The sequence below is a fragment of the Fundulus heteroclitus genome, chromosome 24, assembly GCF_011125445.2.
Source record: "Fundulus heteroclitus isolate FHET01 chromosome 24, MU-UCD_Fhet_4.1, whole genome shotgun sequence".
Lineage (NCBI taxonomy): Eukaryota > Metazoa > Chordata > Actinopteri > Cyprinodontiformes > Fundulidae > Fundulus > Fundulus heteroclitus.
Window position 1 is genome coordinate 26,443,043 of NC_046384.1, and position 18,334 is coordinate 26,461,376.

The 18,334-nt window shown below is 39.8% G+C and overlaps 1 long non-coding RNA gene across 1 annotated transcript in view; it reads right to left on the reverse strand.

Moving 5' to 3' along the window:
• LOC118557705 overlaps window positions 1–17,845 on the reverse strand; it is a 31,791-nt gene extending 13,946 nt beyond the window's left edge. Inside the window, exons 1-2 of the long non-coding RNA XR_004927946.1 lie at window positions 17,835–17,845; window positions 2,758–2,780 (exon numbers count right to left, since the gene is read on the reverse strand). This is a non-coding gene — a long non-coding RNA (uncharacterized LOC118557705). The remainder of the gene's footprint in view (window positions 1–2,757; window positions 2,781–17,834) is intronic.
• Window positions 17,846–18,334: the final 489 nt, after the last annotated feature.

Genomic DNA, 18,334 nt, shown 5'->3' on the forward strand with positions numbered 1-18,334 from the left:
AGCGGGCACTGTACCGATCCGTTGTGGTGAAGAGAGAGCTGAGCCAAAAGGCGAAGCTCTCGATTTACCAGTCGATCTACGTTCCTACCCTTATCTATGGTCACGAGCTTTGGGTCGTGACCGAAAGAACGAGATCCCGGATACAAGCGGCTGAAATGAGTTTTCTCCGTAGTGTGTCTGGGCTCTCCCTTAGAGATAGGGTGAGGAGCTCAGTCATCCGGGGAGGACTCAGAGTAGAGCCGCTGCTCCTCCACGTCGAGAGGAGCCAGTTGAGGTGGCTCGGGCATCTGGTCAGGATGTCTCCTGGACGCCTCCCTGGTGAGGTGTTCCGAGCACGTCCCACCGGGAGGAGGCCCAGGGGAAGACCCAGGACACGCTGGAGGGACTATGTCTCCCGGCTGGCCTGGGAACGCCTTGGGATTCCTCCTGAGGAGCTGGCCCAAGTGGCCGGGGAGAGGGACGTCTGGGCCTCCCTACTGAAGCTGCTACCCCCGCGACCCGACCCCGGATAAGCGGAAGAAGACGGACGGACGGACGTTCCCCTTTGCAAGCCTTTCAGTTCCAAGTATCATCCTGAGACTGACCATCTCTATTCATGCACCTTACCATACACCTCACCTCACCTCCCCATTCATCTCACTCAACTTTGGTAGGCCTTCGCGGCAACCGGCCCTGTTTGACGCACCGGCCTCGACCTCGGCAATTTTTTGGGGGAAATATCCCTATTCTCATACGCCTGCTTATGCATATTGAAGTATAATTCAGCGTGAATTTTTCCTGCCGAGGTCTGAGCGCCAAACTCTTAAAATATTGTATCAATAAAATTGTTCTAATTGCCTTTTCTTTCTGTGTGAGTTTTTCAGATTGAAATGACATGAGTTGTCATCCGTGTGAACTTTCAACCCCACAAAAAAATTCTAGGACTTTCAAGGACAAGGTGTTTTTTTGGCTGTTTTCAAGAACTTTCAAGGGCCTTGCATTTATTTTTTCAGATTCACAAACTTTCAAGGATTTCAGGGACCCGTGGGAACCCTGGATTGATGTCCAACTCAACAAGTTATTCTCTTGAATAATAATATTCTGATTAATAACAGTTACAAACATCCTTGTTTACAAACATCTTTGTCTACAGGACATTTTCTATGTCTGTAGTTAATGCAGAGAAAAGTTTAAATGAACAGAAGAGGTTGTAAGGACTCCTTTGTGTCTCTCAATAATGTGGTTAGGGAGAATCTCTAGGTATTACTTCAGGAGTTTCCTATGAATATATTCCTAAAATAACTTCACAAAAGAAGCAGCTGTGGCTTTTAAAATTAATTTTTCTGTGTTACAAAGGTAGTATATTGATTTTCTCTATAAGTCAGTGTTTCAGGGTTTATAAAGGAATGAGTAACCCTAATTTAATGCTTTTTAATGCTCTTTTAATGCTCTTAGAAATAATTTTAAGAATTTTTAATGAACAAGTACCCATGAAAAAAAAAAAAAAAAAAAAAAATATATATATATATATATATATATATATATATATATATATATATATATATATATATATATATATATAGTACTTGTTGATGGCTGTGTTCAGACACCAGAGCACCTCTGCATGCAGTGTTTGGATTCAAATGTTGTTTGAAGACCATCTGATTTCCCAACGTTAGTGGTGGTAGAATTGCTCTATTTAGTTTACCCAAAAATCCATCACTAGGGTTTACTCATTTTAGCCTAAAATATTTTGCCTAAAACATTTAGATTAATATGTTGTCAAATATGCCAGTTGAAACACGCAAAGAACTGTTGATCCTGTTGATTTAGACACCCTGACAATGAATGTTTAGCCCCTCGATTTTAAAATGGATGGTGATTTTAAACTTGACAGTCAAAAAGGGACCTCAGTTAAGTCATTTTTATCATTTAAGGAACAAAGCAAAAGTAAAACCTATTATTTCAAGGCAAAAATATGGAAACCCTACTCCAAGCCTTCATTTCATCATGGCTGGATTAATAATTCTCTTTATCTCTGAATCGGTCAGTCCTCACTCAAATGTCTGCAGCTGGTTCAAATGCTGCTGCACACCTTTTCATGGAAAAAGATAAAAGAGAGCACATTACCCCATCCTGGCCTCCCTTCACTGGTTGCCTGTTTATCTTAGAGTTCAGTTTAAAAAAACTTCTGTTTGTTTTTAAGGATTTAAACAGTTTATTATCATTGTTGTTGTTGTTTTAAATTGTTGAGTCTTTACCCAAGTAATTTTATTAGATGTTATTTTGTTTTACCTCGTGTTAAAGTGCTCTTTAAATAATGATGACAATGATGATGATTATGATCACAAGAAACGTTTGCATCACCTCCCAGAAGAAAGAGACAAAAAAAATGTTCACACCTCACTTAGTATCTCAAGGAATTATTTTAGACTAAATATTTTAGACTAAAATATTAAACTGTTTATTGGTTGTTGTTTTTCTTCAATCCCACCGTTATGTTTAGTAATTTCTGCCAAAAACTGCAGCATTTTGATTTAATCCACCTGAATGCAGTATTTGCAAGCCATACTCTGATTGGATGGAAAGAAACCTGTCTGTGATTGGCTGGTGAGGTGGACAGTTTTTGAAGTCATAAGCGCACAGACAGAATCCAGCAACCAAAAGACCAAAAGATACACTGACTGTGTTGTGTGGGTATTAAGATTGGACAAAAAGGATCTGTTAAAAGCAATAATAAAATTAACTTATTGGAGGTTTTGCAAGTCAAAAGGATACATGGAAGAGCTGAGCTCCTCAAGCTGTGGAGACAATGAATATTTCTGATTTTAGACTTGTGATTATTGGTAAATATATACTTTACAAGCAGATTAAGAACCAGCAGGTTTGCATTCACTTATAAATGACTGACTTCCTCTGAACAAGGAATAACAGAGGGACTGTACATCAGTATCTCAAGTAGTTTGACAGTTAAAGGTCCGTGTATCTTTTGGTCATTGGATTTTAGTTTCAGACACAGGAATTGAAAAAACAAAAACAAATGGCGTTTTAATTTTTGTTTTAAAATACAAAAAAGAAAATCGAAATACAAAGCGTTTCTCTTATTCATTGTCAATAAGGGAAAAGTGAAATTTGAAAAATGATTTGAATTTCATTTTCCATTTCGGGTAAGAAAAAACAAAAATGGTTTAAAACATAAACGAAAAAGAGGCCTGTTTGTTCATATTCCGAGACCGGAAGTGGTCGCTCATGCATTGCAAAAGCACCACATTTTTCAGAATAAAATGTCTTAAGAACCTTACGCAGATTTAATTTTTCTCAAGACAAAGCAAGGATTGTCGTCCATACAAATCTCAGTGCAGATGTACCAGGTGAGAGGATGAGCAAGAGGATATTCCGCAAGAAAAGTGAGACGATTTTCCAATGAAAATAAATGAGTTTACTGTGGTCAAGCCAGCCATCTCTTGGTTTTATAGGTCATGCGATAACCTTGCATTATGGTAGAAATGCCAGAGACTATAGACATAATATAAAGAGTAGACCCCGCATCAACTACTTTCGTCTATGGTCGCTGACGAGATTTGGTGGGCAGCCTGAGACTACGTTTCAAAATAAAAGCAATGTGTATGACATGTATCAACCTATTTTATTTTATTTTTTTACACATATCGACTTTAGTTAGCTGAAATAATTTATTACAGCATTATGTATTTTTTTTATTATTCATGTCTGCTGGTGAATATGGAAATATATATTTTCCATATACATGATATGGAATTTCTAAATTAAAGCCCTCCAAAATCTCTACGTTAAGTCAATTTTACCTAAGTTGCTGACAATGTAGAACACCACCAGATGTTGCTCAACAAATTTCATCCACATCTGATGTGGAATTTCAATGTAAAAGCCCTTCAAAATCTCTCTATATAATTACTTTGACCTAAGTTGCTGATAATGTTGCTACTAACCCTTACGTTTTAGGTGAAAATTTTTGATTCAGCATGACAGAACACCTCCAGATGCTGCTCAACAAAGCTCATTAAGATTTGATGTGGAATTTCAAAGTAAAAGACTGTTCCAACATAAGTATATACACTATATTGCAAAAAGTATTTGCTCAGCCTCCCAAGTTATTGGAATCAGGTGTTCCAATCATTTCTTTGGTCACAGGTGGAGAAACCCTATGCACGCAGACTGTTTTCACAAACATTTGTGAAAGAATGGGTTGTTCTCAGAAGCTCAGTGAATTCCAGCGTGAAGCTGTGATAGGATGCCAACTGGGTACCAAATCCACTTGTCAACTTTCCTCGCTCCTAAATATTCCTCAGTTAACTGCCGTATCATAAGAAAACGGAAGTGTTTGGGAATGACAGCAACTCAGCCACAAAGTGTTAGGCCACGTAAACTGCCGGAGCAGAGTCAGTGGATGTTGAAGCACATAGAGCATAGAGGTTGCCAACTTTCTGCAAAGTCAAACACTACATGCCTCCAAACTTCATGTTGCCTTCAGATTAGCTCAGGAACAGCACAGAGAGCTTCAAGTCACTCCAAGAACGTGTCTTCACATTGGAGACACATTCTTTGGAGTGACATTTCACGCCTATCCATCTGGAAATCTGATGGATGCAGGGACGTGCAGAGGGGAGGGGGGGGGGGGGGGGGGGGCGGAGGGGGCTTGAGCACCTGCCCCTTTGCCCCTTGATGCCCAAAGTGCCCTTTTGTAATTGTGTTTTTTTTTTGGGTTTTTTTATGTGTGTATGTGCGTTTGTGTGTGTGTGTGCATGTCCAAAATAATAATAATTTAGATCTACTGTGCCACGGTTACCGTGGCACGGTAACATGATCCACATAAAGTGCCTCACTCTTCCCTTCTTCTCTTGCAGCTCCGCGGCTGCCGCTGTCTGACTGCCTGCCCCTTTAAATCGGCAGCAGACGTGACTGTGCTCTGTGGTTTTTTTTTTAAACTCCACTCTCATTGGTTGTACTGCCTTAAATCCCGCCTTCCCTCTTCTGATTTCTAGCGTGTGTGTGCGTGCCTGTTTGCTTGGAGCGCAAGATTTAAATTTCGATTCATACAGGAATACTGCCGTTATCACAATTACTACTTGACAACAAAACTAGTCCCAGGTAAAAAAACTAAATATTATCAGCACTAAAATAGGTGAAAGCTGCTGAGTACAGTTCTGTAAAGAAGCAGGAGAGACTGCTTGGATTTGTGGAACTTGAGAAATGTAAGTAACAAACGTTAGCATCTCAAACATTTATTTCTAAAGTATAATGCATTTATCAGCAAAAACCTAATCTCTTTTATAAAACTAAATATTCTGTGCCAGGCAGGAGTTCTGAAGACCACTGGAAAGATGGAAAAGCAAAGACTATAGGCTATAAAAAGTCCGATTCTTAGCCACAGCCAACTGAAAAAGAAAAGGTGAGGGTTTCTTTTTATCATATTTCGTTGTTTTTGTTGCTTTCATTGATTGTCGACCCTTTGAGGCAGTTCAGGCATAAATAGCAGGTGTTATTTCTTTTACATAATATACAGTATAAGAACACTATAGATGCCACCTAAACAACTGCCATATTTTGTTTAGACTAATTAGAATTCCACATAATAATAGTGCTATTTATTTCACAATTTCTAATTCTAGAATTAGAATAAAGACAAATAAAACGAGGGAACACCATTTACATTGGTTTTATTGTACATAGATTTCCACACTGTCCATTAGTAAATTAGTACAAACCAGAGGCAGAGTTAGACATTCTCATCAGGGATTTAGTCCACAACATATTTCATCATTACGCGGGTAATTTGGTACACCAAAAAAGTAAAAATTATTTAATCTGTTGATGTGGTCGCAAAATTAATTTAATATAGGCCTTTACATATCTTAAAGTTTAATCTGCTGTCGTACTAGTATATGCCACTAGTATATTAATAGTTCTCATTTCAATGATGAAATGGACAACCACTCATGTAACAATTCAGTTTTGGTGTCACCAATCTTACTCAAAGTACAGTATTGGGTCCTCTATGCTCCTTATGTATTAAGATTTACTGCACATTTAAACATTGACAACTCACTATTGTTAGGGAAATTTTTTGTCGTCTGAGAGGATGTAGGTAAGGATAAGCTGGTTTCTATACTTCAGATATATGATGTAAGAAATGTGTTTGGAATGTTAAAATAAATTACATAAAATGGGCTACAGAGAGTAACTACAGCCCAGTTGTACATTTGTTGAAATTTGAATTTAATATTTGAAATGCTGTCAGTGTCAGTGACACTTCTACTTCCAGTGCAAAGTAAATACAATACATTTATTTGCAGTCCCTTGAATGTATAATTTTGCTGTTTTATGATGCAGACAGAGTATCTTTGATAAAAAAGAATAAGGGTGAGGTTTATCTCTGCACATTTCTATATCTTCAAAAGAAAATACAGGATAAATTTAGACAGACATATTTTGAATATATTTGGTTTAATAGGCCCGCATTAACTGTCTGTCTCTGTTGCTGGTAAGTTCAAATGCAAACTTTTTCAAAGTGGGAAAAAATCATTCCTCAGATCCAGCGACGCTTTAAAGATAAACAAATAGCGATAGTGTGTGTCGTGCTTATAAAATTTGTATAAATGTAGCAAATAATGCTGCCTTTTCTCTTTAGACAGGCAAAGTGCGTCCTAATGCTCAAATCAAGCATCAAAAAATAGGAGCATGCATATTGCGTAGGACCAATGAAGCTTTGGACCAATAGTGTCCCTACCAAAGTTCAAATCAAACCTACGCCCTTGATTCCATGTTACATTCTTTATAGTATGGGTTGGTACATTTCAGCCAGTTGTATAGCAAGGTATGTTTCTGTATCGTGTTTTAAATCCGTGCCCCATGTGCCCTCTTTTAACTTTGAGCACCTGCCCCTCCAACGGTCTCTGCACGGCCCTGGATGGATGAGTCAGGTTTTGGCGTTTGCCAGGAGAACGGTGCTTATCTGACTTCATTGTGCCAAGTGTAAAGTTTGGCAGTGTTGTGAATTTATTTGTTGAGGACTTATTATTTCATAACGAATGAATGATAAGTTACTGAGTTAAAAAATATAAGTTAACATTAATGTTGATAACACAGTCAATGTGTTTAATGTTGTTAAATTTGAAACTGCATTTATTTAGAGTTGTATTGAGGTGGACTTTATTACCCAAGATGCTCTAGGAGCAGGAAGTAAAAAAAAGCAACGTAACTTTTACGTGAGAAGAAGATTGTTGAGCCGAGCCGACTGGCACACGCTGTATGTTGTCCTTTTTTTCCCACCGTTTTTTCACTAAAGTTCTACTAAAAGAAAGTCACTGTCTCGCCTCGTCATTTTTAGTTGTAAATCACAACAGGCAGAGGGGGGATTATGGTGTGGGGCTGATTTTCAGGAGCTGGGCTAGGCCCCTTAGTTCCAGTGAAAGAAGCTCTGAAAGTTTCAACAGACCAAGACATCTTGGACAATTGCACATTCTCAACTTTTGCACAATTGCACGACACAATACAACTCTTGTCATCCATAAAAATCTCAATGAAAATCTCCCAGGTGAGAGGATGAGCAATAGGATATGCTGCATGAAAAGTGTGGCGATTTTCCAATAAAAATGGCTGAGTTTACTGTAGTCAAGTCATCCGCCACTGGGGACATGGCAGTCATGCCAGCCCTCAATTGGTTTTGTAGGTCATGCGATCAACATGCATTACGGTAGTAATGCCTAAGACTACTTTACAAAATAAAAGCAATGTGTTTGACGTGTATCTACCTATTTTATTCTTTGTTTTCTACACATATCGACTTCAGTTAGTGGAAATAATTTCTTACAGCTTTATGTATTTTTTTTTATTATTCAGGTCTGCTGCTGAAGATGGAAATGTATATTTTGGTCAGAGTCCCTGTTTAGCCTGAATATCTACTAAAAAAATAGCAGGAGGGAAAGTTTAAACAGATGACTACTTTCATTTACAGATGAGACAGATTAAGATCTCCAGATCTTACTCATTAAAATCCATCTACATGATGTTGAATTTCTAAATTAAAGCCCTCCAAAATACCTACATTATGTAAATTTTACTTAAGTTGCTTTCAATGTTGCTACTAAACGGTACGTTTTCAGGGGATACTGTCACTTCACCTTAAAGTAACATCTCCACATGATGCTCAACATCCACATCTGAAGTGGAATTTTAAAATAAAGGGACTTCAAAATCTCTTTGTCTCTTTGACCTAAGTTGCTGTCAATGAATTTCGATGAGTAACATCTCGAGATCTAAATCTGACGTCTGTAAGTGAAAGTAGTCACTTGGAAAAAGAATTTGTGTTTGTATCCCTGTGCAAATTCTCAGTTAGCCAACATCGCAACAGCAAGCCTGTTTAAGCCTGTTTGCTATTTTTTTTAGTAGTTATTCAGGCCAAAAAGTGACTGACCAAAATATATATTTCCATATTCACCAGCAGACCTTAATGAAAAATATTACATAAAGATGTGAGAAATTATTTCAACTAACTGAAGTCGATATGTGTAAAAAACAAAAAAAACAAAGAATAAAATAGGTTGATACACGTCAAACACGTTGCTTTTATTTTGGAAAGTCGTCTCAGGCATTACTACCATAATGTATGTTGATCGCATGACCTACAAAACCAATTGAGGGCTGCCTGGTGGACGTAACCAGGGCTGAGGGCTGCATGACCACAGTAAACATTGCAAAATCGTCTCACTTTTCTTGCGGAATACCCTCTTGCTCCCCGACTCACCTGGGAGATCTGCACTGATATTTTTATGGATGACAAGCCTTGTTTTGATGTGTCTAAAATACAATCTTCGTAAGGTTTGAAAGGCATTTTATTCTGAAAAATTTGGTGCTTTTGCCAAACATACGTGACCACTTCTGGTCTCGGAATATGAACAAACAAGACTTTTTTTCGTTTATGTTTAAAAGCATTTTTGTTTTTTGTAAACCGAAATGGAAAATGAAATTCAAATCATTTTTCAAATTTTATTTTTCCCTTTTTGACAATAAAAAAGAGAAACGCTTTGTATTTCAATTTTCATTTTTGTATTTTAAAACAAAAATCAAATCGCCATTTGTTTTTGCTTTTTAAATTCATGTTTCTGAAACAAAAATCCAATGACCAAAAGATACACTGACCAGAACAGGTGAGTGTATGGTCCGTGTATCTTTTGGTCATTGGATTTTCGTTTCAGACACAGGAATTGAAAAAACAAAAACAAATGGCCGTTTGATTTTTGTTTTAAAATACAAAAAAGAAAATTGAAATACATAAAGTGTTTCTCTTTTTCATTGTCAAAAAAGGAAAAGTAAAATTTGAAAAATTATTTGAATTTAATTTTCTATTTCGGATAACAACAAACAAAAATGCTTTGAAACAGAAACGGAAAAACGGCTCGTTTGTTCATATTCCGGAAACCGGATGTGGTTCCTACTGCCTGAGACTACTTTCCAAAATAAAAGCAATATGTTTTGGCAGACCACTGCTCCCCAAGGGTGATGGGTTAAAAGCAGAGAACAAATTTCGTTGTTATATATGTTTCAATGACAATAAAGATGATATTACTATTACTATTACTATTATTACTAAATAACTACTAAAACAATAGCATACAAGCTTAAACATGCTTGCTATTGCAATTACCTGGATAAATAAGAATTTGCACAGGGATACTAAAACCATTTGTTTGCCCAAGTAACTACTTTCACTTACAGATGACAGATTAAGATCTCGAGATGTTACTCATCGAAATTCATCTACATGATGTGGAATTTCAAAATAAAAACCCTCCAAAACCTCTGTTAAGTCAGTTTGACCTAAGTTGCTGTTAATATTGAATGGTACGTTTTCGGTGTATACTGTCACTGCAACATGACAGTAGAACACCTCCAGATGTTACTCAACAAATATCATCCACATCTGATGTTGTCACTGTTAATATTCTGAAAGGGTAGCATGCAGCTATTGTTGAAGAAGAATGCGATCAATGTAAAACACACCTAACATTCAGGTTCAATAAATACTTTTCTTTTGATAACAGATTTGTTACTTTTAAAAATGTGAAATTGGAATATAAACATAAAACAACCATAAAGTTTATCAAAAGTCTGTGTGTGTGTGTGTGTGTGTAATATTTGTGTATATCACAAATATACAAAAAAGCTGGACGATGTTCTTATGTTGCAGTTCAACAAGCCCGGTATTCATAAAACTTTGGTCATCCTTTGTGACAGGGCTTCTCATACTGAAAATAAGAGACAGAATCTAACTGTTGTATCTTAAAGTCATAGGCCTAATTACCCTCTCTGATTCTTGGACATCCTTCTTTCCTAGAAAACAAGGCTTTAAGCGGTACATTCATTCAGCCAAAAACAAATAAGACAAAGTTCCACTGAGAGTGTCTTTTGTCCAAATTATAGAAAAGATCACAACAACAACAAAAATGTTCTGTGTGCTTTCTTCTTAGACTGGCTAGGAATTTTTTAAATTATTATTAATGATTATTTTTCTCTGTGTATGACAAAAAATATTTTGTTTCCAATGCATTGAGAAACCTAATATACACTATATTGTATTGTAGAAGTATTCACTCACCTGCCTTCAACTCTTCTGGGAAGGCTGTCCACAAGGTTTAGGAGTGTGTTTATTGGAATTTGACCATTCTTCCAAAAACGCATTTGTGAGGTCACATACTGATGTTGTACGACAAGACCAGGCTCTTAGTCTCCACTCTATTTCATCCCAAAGGTGTTCTATCAGGTTAAGGTCAGGGCTCTGTATAGGCCAGTGAAGTTCATCCACACCAAACTCTTCCATCCATGTCCTTATGGACCTTGCTTTGTGCTCTGGTGCACAGTCATGTTGGAGGAGGCAGGGGCCAGCTCCAAACTGTTCTCACAAAGTTGAGAACATGGAATTGTCCAAGATGTCTTAGTCTGTGGAAACACTCAGAGCTCCTTTCACTGGAACTAAGAGGCTAAGCCCAGTTCCTGAAAAAACATCCCACACCATAATCCCCCCTCTGCCAAACTTTACACTTCGCACAATGAAGTCAGACAAGCACCGTTCTCCTGGTAACCGCCAAACCCAGACTCGTCCATCAGATTTCCAGATGGAGAAGCGTGATTTGTCACCCCAAAGAACCTGTCTCCAACGCTTTGCATTGCACTTGGTGATGTATGGCTTGGATGCAGCTGCTCGGCTGTGGAAACCCCTTCCATGAAGCTCTCTGTGCATTTCTTGAGCTAATCTCAAGGCCACATGAAGTTTGGAGGTGTGTAGTGTTTGATTCTGCAGAAAGTTGGCAACCTCTACACTCTATGCACTTCAATATCCACTGACCCCATTCCGACAGTTTACATGGCTGAGTTGCTGTCGTTCCCAAACACTTCCATTTTCTTATGATACAGCAGTTGACTCAAGAATATTTAGGAGCGAGGCAAGTTGACAACTGGATTTTTTGCCAGCTGGCATTCTATCACAGCTTCACACTGGAAATCACTGAGCTCCTGAGAGCAACCCATTCTTTTACAAATGTTTGTGAAAACAGTCTGCATGCAAAGGTTTTATACACCTGTGGCCATGGAAGTGATTGGAACACCTGATTCCAATATTTTCGATGGTGGAGCGAATACTTTTGCAATATAGTGTATATAGTTATGTTGGAACAGTCTTTTATTTTGAAATTCCACATCAAATCTTAATGAGCTTTGTTGAGCAGCCTCTGGAGGTGCTCTACTGTCACGCTGAATCAAAAATTTTCACTTAAAACATAAGGGTTAGTAGCAACATTATCAGCAACTTGGGTCAAAGTGAATATATAGAGAGATTTTGAAGGGCTTTCACTTTGAAATTCCACATCAGATGTGGATGAAATTTGTTGAGCAACATCTGGAGGTGTTCCACTGTCAGGCTGAAGTGACAGTATCCCCTGAAAATGTACCGTTTAGTAGCAACATTGTCAGCAACTTATGTGAAATTGACTTAATGTAGAGATTTTGGAGGGCTTTAATTTAGAAATAACACATCATGTTTATGGATTCATCTGAAGATCTTAATCTGTCGTCTGTAAGTGAAAGTAGTCAATTGGAAAAAAACAATTGTTTTAATATAATATAATATATAATATGCGCAAATTCTCAGTTATCCGAGTCATCGCAACAGCAAGCCTGTTTAAGGCTGTTTGCTATTTTTTTCAGTATTTAATCAGGCTAAACAGTGACTATGACCAAAATATATATTTCCATATTCACCAGCAGGCCTGAAAAATAAAGAAATATTACATAAAGCTTTAAGAATTTATTTCAACTAACTGAAGTCCATATGTGCAACAAAACAAAGAATAGAATAGCTTGATACACGTCAAACACATTGCTTTTATTTTGGAAAGTATTCTCAGGCATTGCTACCGTAATGCATGGTGTTCGCATGACCTTCAAATCCAAGGGGGGACTGGCATGACTGCCGTGTCCCCAGTGGCGGCTGGCTTGACCGCAGTAAACTCAGCCATGTTCATTGGAAAATCGCCTCAAATTTCTTAGAGAATATCGTCTTACTCCCCCTCTCACCTGGGACATCTGCACTGAGATTTGTATGGATGACAAGCCTTGTTTTGTCGTGTCTAAAATCATATCTGCATAAGGTTCTTAGAACATTTTACTCTGAAAAATGTGGTGCTTTTGCAACGCATAAGTGACCACTTCCAGTCTCGGAATATGAACAAATGAGCATATTTTTCGTTTATGTTTTAAACCATTTTTGTTTTTTCTTACCCGAAATAGAAAATTAAATTCAAATAATTTTTCAAATTTCACTTTGCCCTTATTGACAATGAAAAAAAGAAACGCTTTGTATTTCGATTTTCTTTTTCGTATTTCAAAATAAAAATCATACGGCCATTTGTTTTTTGTTTTTTCAGTTCCTGTGTCTGAAACGAAAATCCAATGACCAAAAGATACACGGACCGTGTAGACCAAGGTACTTTTTATCAGTTTGATTAAACGGTATAATTCAACATAGAAAAAAAGGAAAAACGATTTGTTTTCCCGTTCTGTGGTTTCTGCACATAAAACCAAAATCCATTAAACGGCTTGATTTTGTTTTTTTTTGTTTTCGCCCCCGAAACGGAAATACCTTTCAATTTTCGGTTTCAGAAGTGGGCGTGGCTTTCAAGCCCGCCGGTCCGGTGCCCTTCAAAATAATGGCATGGCATGGAGAAACTTTCATTGTATTTTCTGCCCTCATCAAAACTTCTGTGTTTTAAATTAAAGCAGGTCTAATACAGATATAAATATATACATATATTTAGATGTATAAAATGGAACATTTATGAAACGGGGTGTTGTGTGTGGAACTTTATTTTTGTGGGGGAGAATTTTTTTATATATACATCTGGGAAAACAGCCAATATAAACAGGAGTGAGGTAGAAAAAAATAATAGCTCTCTCTCTCTCTCCCTCTTTCTCTCTCTCTCTCTCTCTCTCTCTCTCTCTGAGTGCATGCTGGGAGTTTGTTGGTGGAGAGTGTGGCTGAGAGTTTGTGAGTAATCTCAAACTTCTTTTTTTTTTCTTTTCTAACTGTTTACTGTATGATTGTTTGATAATTGTTAGTTTTGTTTTTGTCACTCTAAGTTACTGTGCGTTTGGTTGCTTAGGGGGGCAGTAGGCCGTGTTTCTTGACAGGGATGGCGTCCTCGGTGGCGACGTCCCTGTCTCTGAAGCATGGGGTGAGGATAATGCCTCAGCCCAGCACCACGGTGGAGCAGGTGCTGCTCGCGGTAGGAGAACAGGTGGGGCATGGAAACATCTCGTATGCCTCACGCATGAATAAGGCGGTGGTTGTGTTTTTGAAAAAAACGGAATTTGTTAGTCAACTCATAGAAAACGGGCTTGTCTTTGATGATGAGTTTTTTCAGGTTTCCCCGCTGGCGGTTCCTTCGGTACGGATCACCGTATCTGGTGTTCCCCCGTTTATTTCTAACGAGGCTCTGGAGACAGAGCTGAAGCGTTTCGGGAGATTTGCGAGCGGTTTCCGGGTGGTGAGTCTGGGCTGTAAGGACGTCAAACTGAAACACGTTCAATCTTTGCGGAGACAAGTGTTCATGTTTCTTGATTCTCCAACTCAAACACTGGATGTCTCGTTCCGTGTTAAACATGAGCAAGGACACTACATGGTGTATGCCAGCTCAGGTAATATGAAGTGTTTTGACTGTGGAGATGTAGGCCACAAGCGGGTGGTGTGTCCCCACAGACAGCGCGCCGGCTGCTGCGGCGGGGTCCGCGGCGGCCGCGGCGGCGAAGGACAGCGGGGAGGGGAGCAGTGGACAGTGGACGCTGGCTGAGGCTGCTCCCCGTGATAATGCTGAGATGGACAGCTGCTCTGTGGTAGGAACTGACGGTGATGGTGGAGGTGATAGTGGCTCCGTGGCTGGGACCGAGGGTGATGGTGGCCTTCAGGTTAGTACAGACAGTGCTGTAGGTGAAGAGGAGGCTGTGGTCAGGACAGTGCAGAGGGCGGATGACCTGGGGAGGTCAGAACAGGATGCAGGGTGTGCTGCTGTACAGGATGTAGAGCTGCTGCAGGTCAGCCCTGACAGTGAGCCAGATGATCAGGTGAAATCTGCTCGTGGCCATGGTGACATAGACTGTGAATCTGACTCTGATAGTTTCTCTATAGCAGACAGTTACTCTCAGAGTGTTGATTTGTATTCTCTGGAGGAGATTAACGGCTTCCTGGATGACACTTTTGGAAAAAAAGTAAACGTCAAAGAATATTTTCCTGATATAGATAAATTTATACAATCAGTTACTACATTGCAGAGAGTTGTTGGTTTTGATTTACTGGACAGCAAGAAACGTTTTCGTCTCAAGAAGCATGTTACTGGTCTAAGAAAAACTTTTAAAATGACAAAGAACAAAATGTCAAAAAAATGAAACTTTAAAAAATTAAAGGTATTATGATCATACATCACTGGGTGTTTCGACTCTGTTGGTTTTCTCTGCTGGTCTATCTCTATTCTCCTTACATGCAGGGTCTAAGAGTGGCCTCGTTAAACATAAATGGGGGTAGAGATGGAAAAAAGAGAGCTATAATAACAGACGTCATCACACAGAAAAGACTGGATGTAGTTTTCTTACAAGAAACCCACACTGATAGCACGAATGAAATAGATTGGGGCTTATGGTGGGGAGGGCAGCATGTCCTTAGCCATGGGACAAATCTAAGTGCAGGAGTCGCCATTTTGTTTTCCTCTAAGTTAAATGTAACTGTTACATCCGTGGCACCTCAGCACAGAGGTGGTGAAGGGCAGAGTCCTTATGGTGAGAGCTGACGTAGAGGGATTCAGCTTCATTTTCAGCAGTGACTGGAACTGCTGCACTGACTTTACATTAGATAGGACTGGAGAGGAGCCACATATTCAGTCCTCCTTGTTTCTGTCTCATGTATTAAAAAAATGATTTGGTAGATGTGTGGAGAATAAAACACCCATCAGATAGGCAGTACACTTGGGTCAAAATATCAGATGGAAGAGTAAGTGCAGCTAGACTAGACAGATTTTATTTACCTGCTTCTTTTACTGCAGGAGTTTTTAGCTGTCAGATCCTCCCTGTTGTTTTTACAGACCATCATTTTTTTTCTCCCACTGGAAAACCAAAATCTTTTTGGCGTTTTAATGTTAAATTATTAAATGATCTTAATTTTTGTGAAAATTTCAAATTGTTTTGGGCCTACTGGAGATCCCAGAAAGATGATTTTCTTTCCCTGGCTCATTGGTGGGAGGTAGGAAAAGCCCAAATCAGGGTGTTTTGTCAGGAATATACAGCCAGTGTAACAACAAACGTCAAGAGAGCTGTGCAGGAGTTAGAGGACCAGATAAGAGACTTGGAGAGTGTTCTACAAGGAGATCAGCAAAATGATCTTTTACAATAAAAAAACAGGAGCTAAACTCTTTTCTGCAGGAGAGAGCTAAAGGGGCTTTAGTCCGAGCACACTTCACCAGACTACAGGACATTGATGCACCAACCACGTTCTTTTTTAATCTGGAGAAGTTGGTTGCTTCAAAAAAACAGATGATGTGTCTCTGCCTCCTTGATGGGAAGGTGACCACGGACCCAACGGAGATGAGGAGGCACGCAGTGGACTTTTATACAGACTTGTTCAGGGCGGATGGCTGTGATGTGGATGCTGCTGTGGAGCTTCACCAGGGACTTCCTCAGTTGGATCCAGGAGATCGGGAGGCTCTCGGTTTGGAAATAACTCTTGATGAACTGACTGCTGCTGTGTCTCAGATGGCATCTGGCAAGGCTCCAGGAATAGATGGTCTACCTTCAGACTTTTTTAAACATTTCTGGACCATAATGGGACAGGACCCTTTGGACGTTTTTAAACAGTGTTTTATCAAAGGGACGCTTCCAGCATCCTGCAGGCGTGCAGTTCTTTCTTTGCTGCCTAAGAAGGGAGATTTAGCACTTTTAAAGAACTGGAGACCAGTAGCTCTTTTATGTACGGACTACAAGATTCTTTCCAAAGTTTTATCAAATAGACTAAAAATTGTTATTGATTTTATAATTGGTGCAGATCAGTCATATTGTGTACCAGATAGGTCTATGTTTGATAATTTGTTTTTAATGAGAGATGTTTTTGATATTTGTAAAATTTATGACATCAGTGTTGGTATCATATCTATAGACCAGGAGAAGGCTTTCGACCGCGTGGATCATGAGTTTCTTTTTTCTACCTTAAAGACTTTTGGTGTTGGGGAGGGTTTTCTGTCTTGGGTGAAGCTGTTGTACAGAGATGCTTGTTGTGTGGTGAAGGTGGGAGGTGGATTGAGTGTTCCAGTACCAGTTAGGAGAGGGATCAGACAAGGCTGCCCCATCTCAGGCCAGCTTTACAGTATTGCCATTGAGCCTCTCCTCTGCCGGTTGAGGAGCAGACTGAGAGGTCTCTCCCTGCCAGAGTTGGCTCAGATGCCACCTATTGTTGTATCAGTATATGCTGATGATGTAAATGTATTTATTTGCAATGAGGTAGATATTTAAGAGTTACAAAAAAGTTTGGGCTTGTATGGAAAAGCTTCCTCCGCCAAAGTGAACTGGGAAAAAAGCGAGGCTTGTTTAGTGGGGGAGTGGTGTGTGGGGAGTATTCCTCGTCTTCCTGGGAACCTTAAGTGGGGAAAAAGGGGTGTAAAAAGCCTAGGAGTTTTTCTAGGGAATGAAGATTTTCAGAGCCAAAACTGGGAGGGAGTGCTGGAAAAGGTAGAAGCCAGGTTGTCTAAATGGAAATGGTTGCTACCTCACCTGTCCTATAGGGGAAGAGCTCTGATAGTGAATAACCTGATCGCATCATCTCTGTGGCACAAGCTCATCGTGTTGGTGCCACCATCAGGCCTACTAAAAGAGGTGCAGCGGCTCCTGGTGAACTTCTTCTGGTCCGGTCAACACTGGCTGAGGGCACCGGTCTTGTATCTCCCTGTGGCAGAGGGAGGACAAGGACTTGTAGACATTCTGTCCAGAACCGCGGCTTTCAGACTGCAGACAGCACAGAGGTTGTTGTATGGTTGCAGTCGCTGCTGGTTAGCTCCTGCTCGACTGCTACTCAGGTTTGCTGGCCGGCTTGGGCTGGATAAGCAGTTATTTCTGCTAAGATCAAGTGAAGTTGACCTGACAGGACTCACACCTTTCTACAGCTCCGTGATCAATGCCTGGCAGACACTGAAGGTCACAAGAACTCAGGACCCTGGGACAGGGATGTGGATCTATGAGGAGCCATTGTTTCACAACAACTTCCTTGGAAACCCCACGTTTTCCTCTGCTACATTAAGAACTAAATTTGTGCAGGCCGGCATTACTAAACTGGGCCACCTCATAAAAGCATCCATGGAAATGCTCGGTGACATCACCAACATCAGGTCCTCCAGAGTGCTGAGTAGGATTGTGGAGGAAGTCTGGCAGTCCCTGTCTGAGCCACTAAGAAGGTTTGCTAAGAATCACGCTGCCCAGTGGAAGGATGACGGCATGTACATTTTTCCCTCTCTGAGCGTCTGTCCTGCTGCTGAGGACTGGCAGGAGGAGAATGGTTTTCTTCTCACCATGAAAGCACCAGTGCTGGGTACTTTCAGCTCCTGTGGGAAGAAGCAGCTCTATTACAACTGTGTGAAGGTGTTGAACCTTTGCTCTCTGGCTGGAGTGAAGGAGTCAAAATGGTGTGAGGTATTTGCTTCAGACGTTACCCCCTAAAGGCAGGTGGGGGGTCCTGTATAAACCCCCTGTTGAGAAAAGGATGGCGGACCTTCAGTGGAGGATGATACATGGAGCA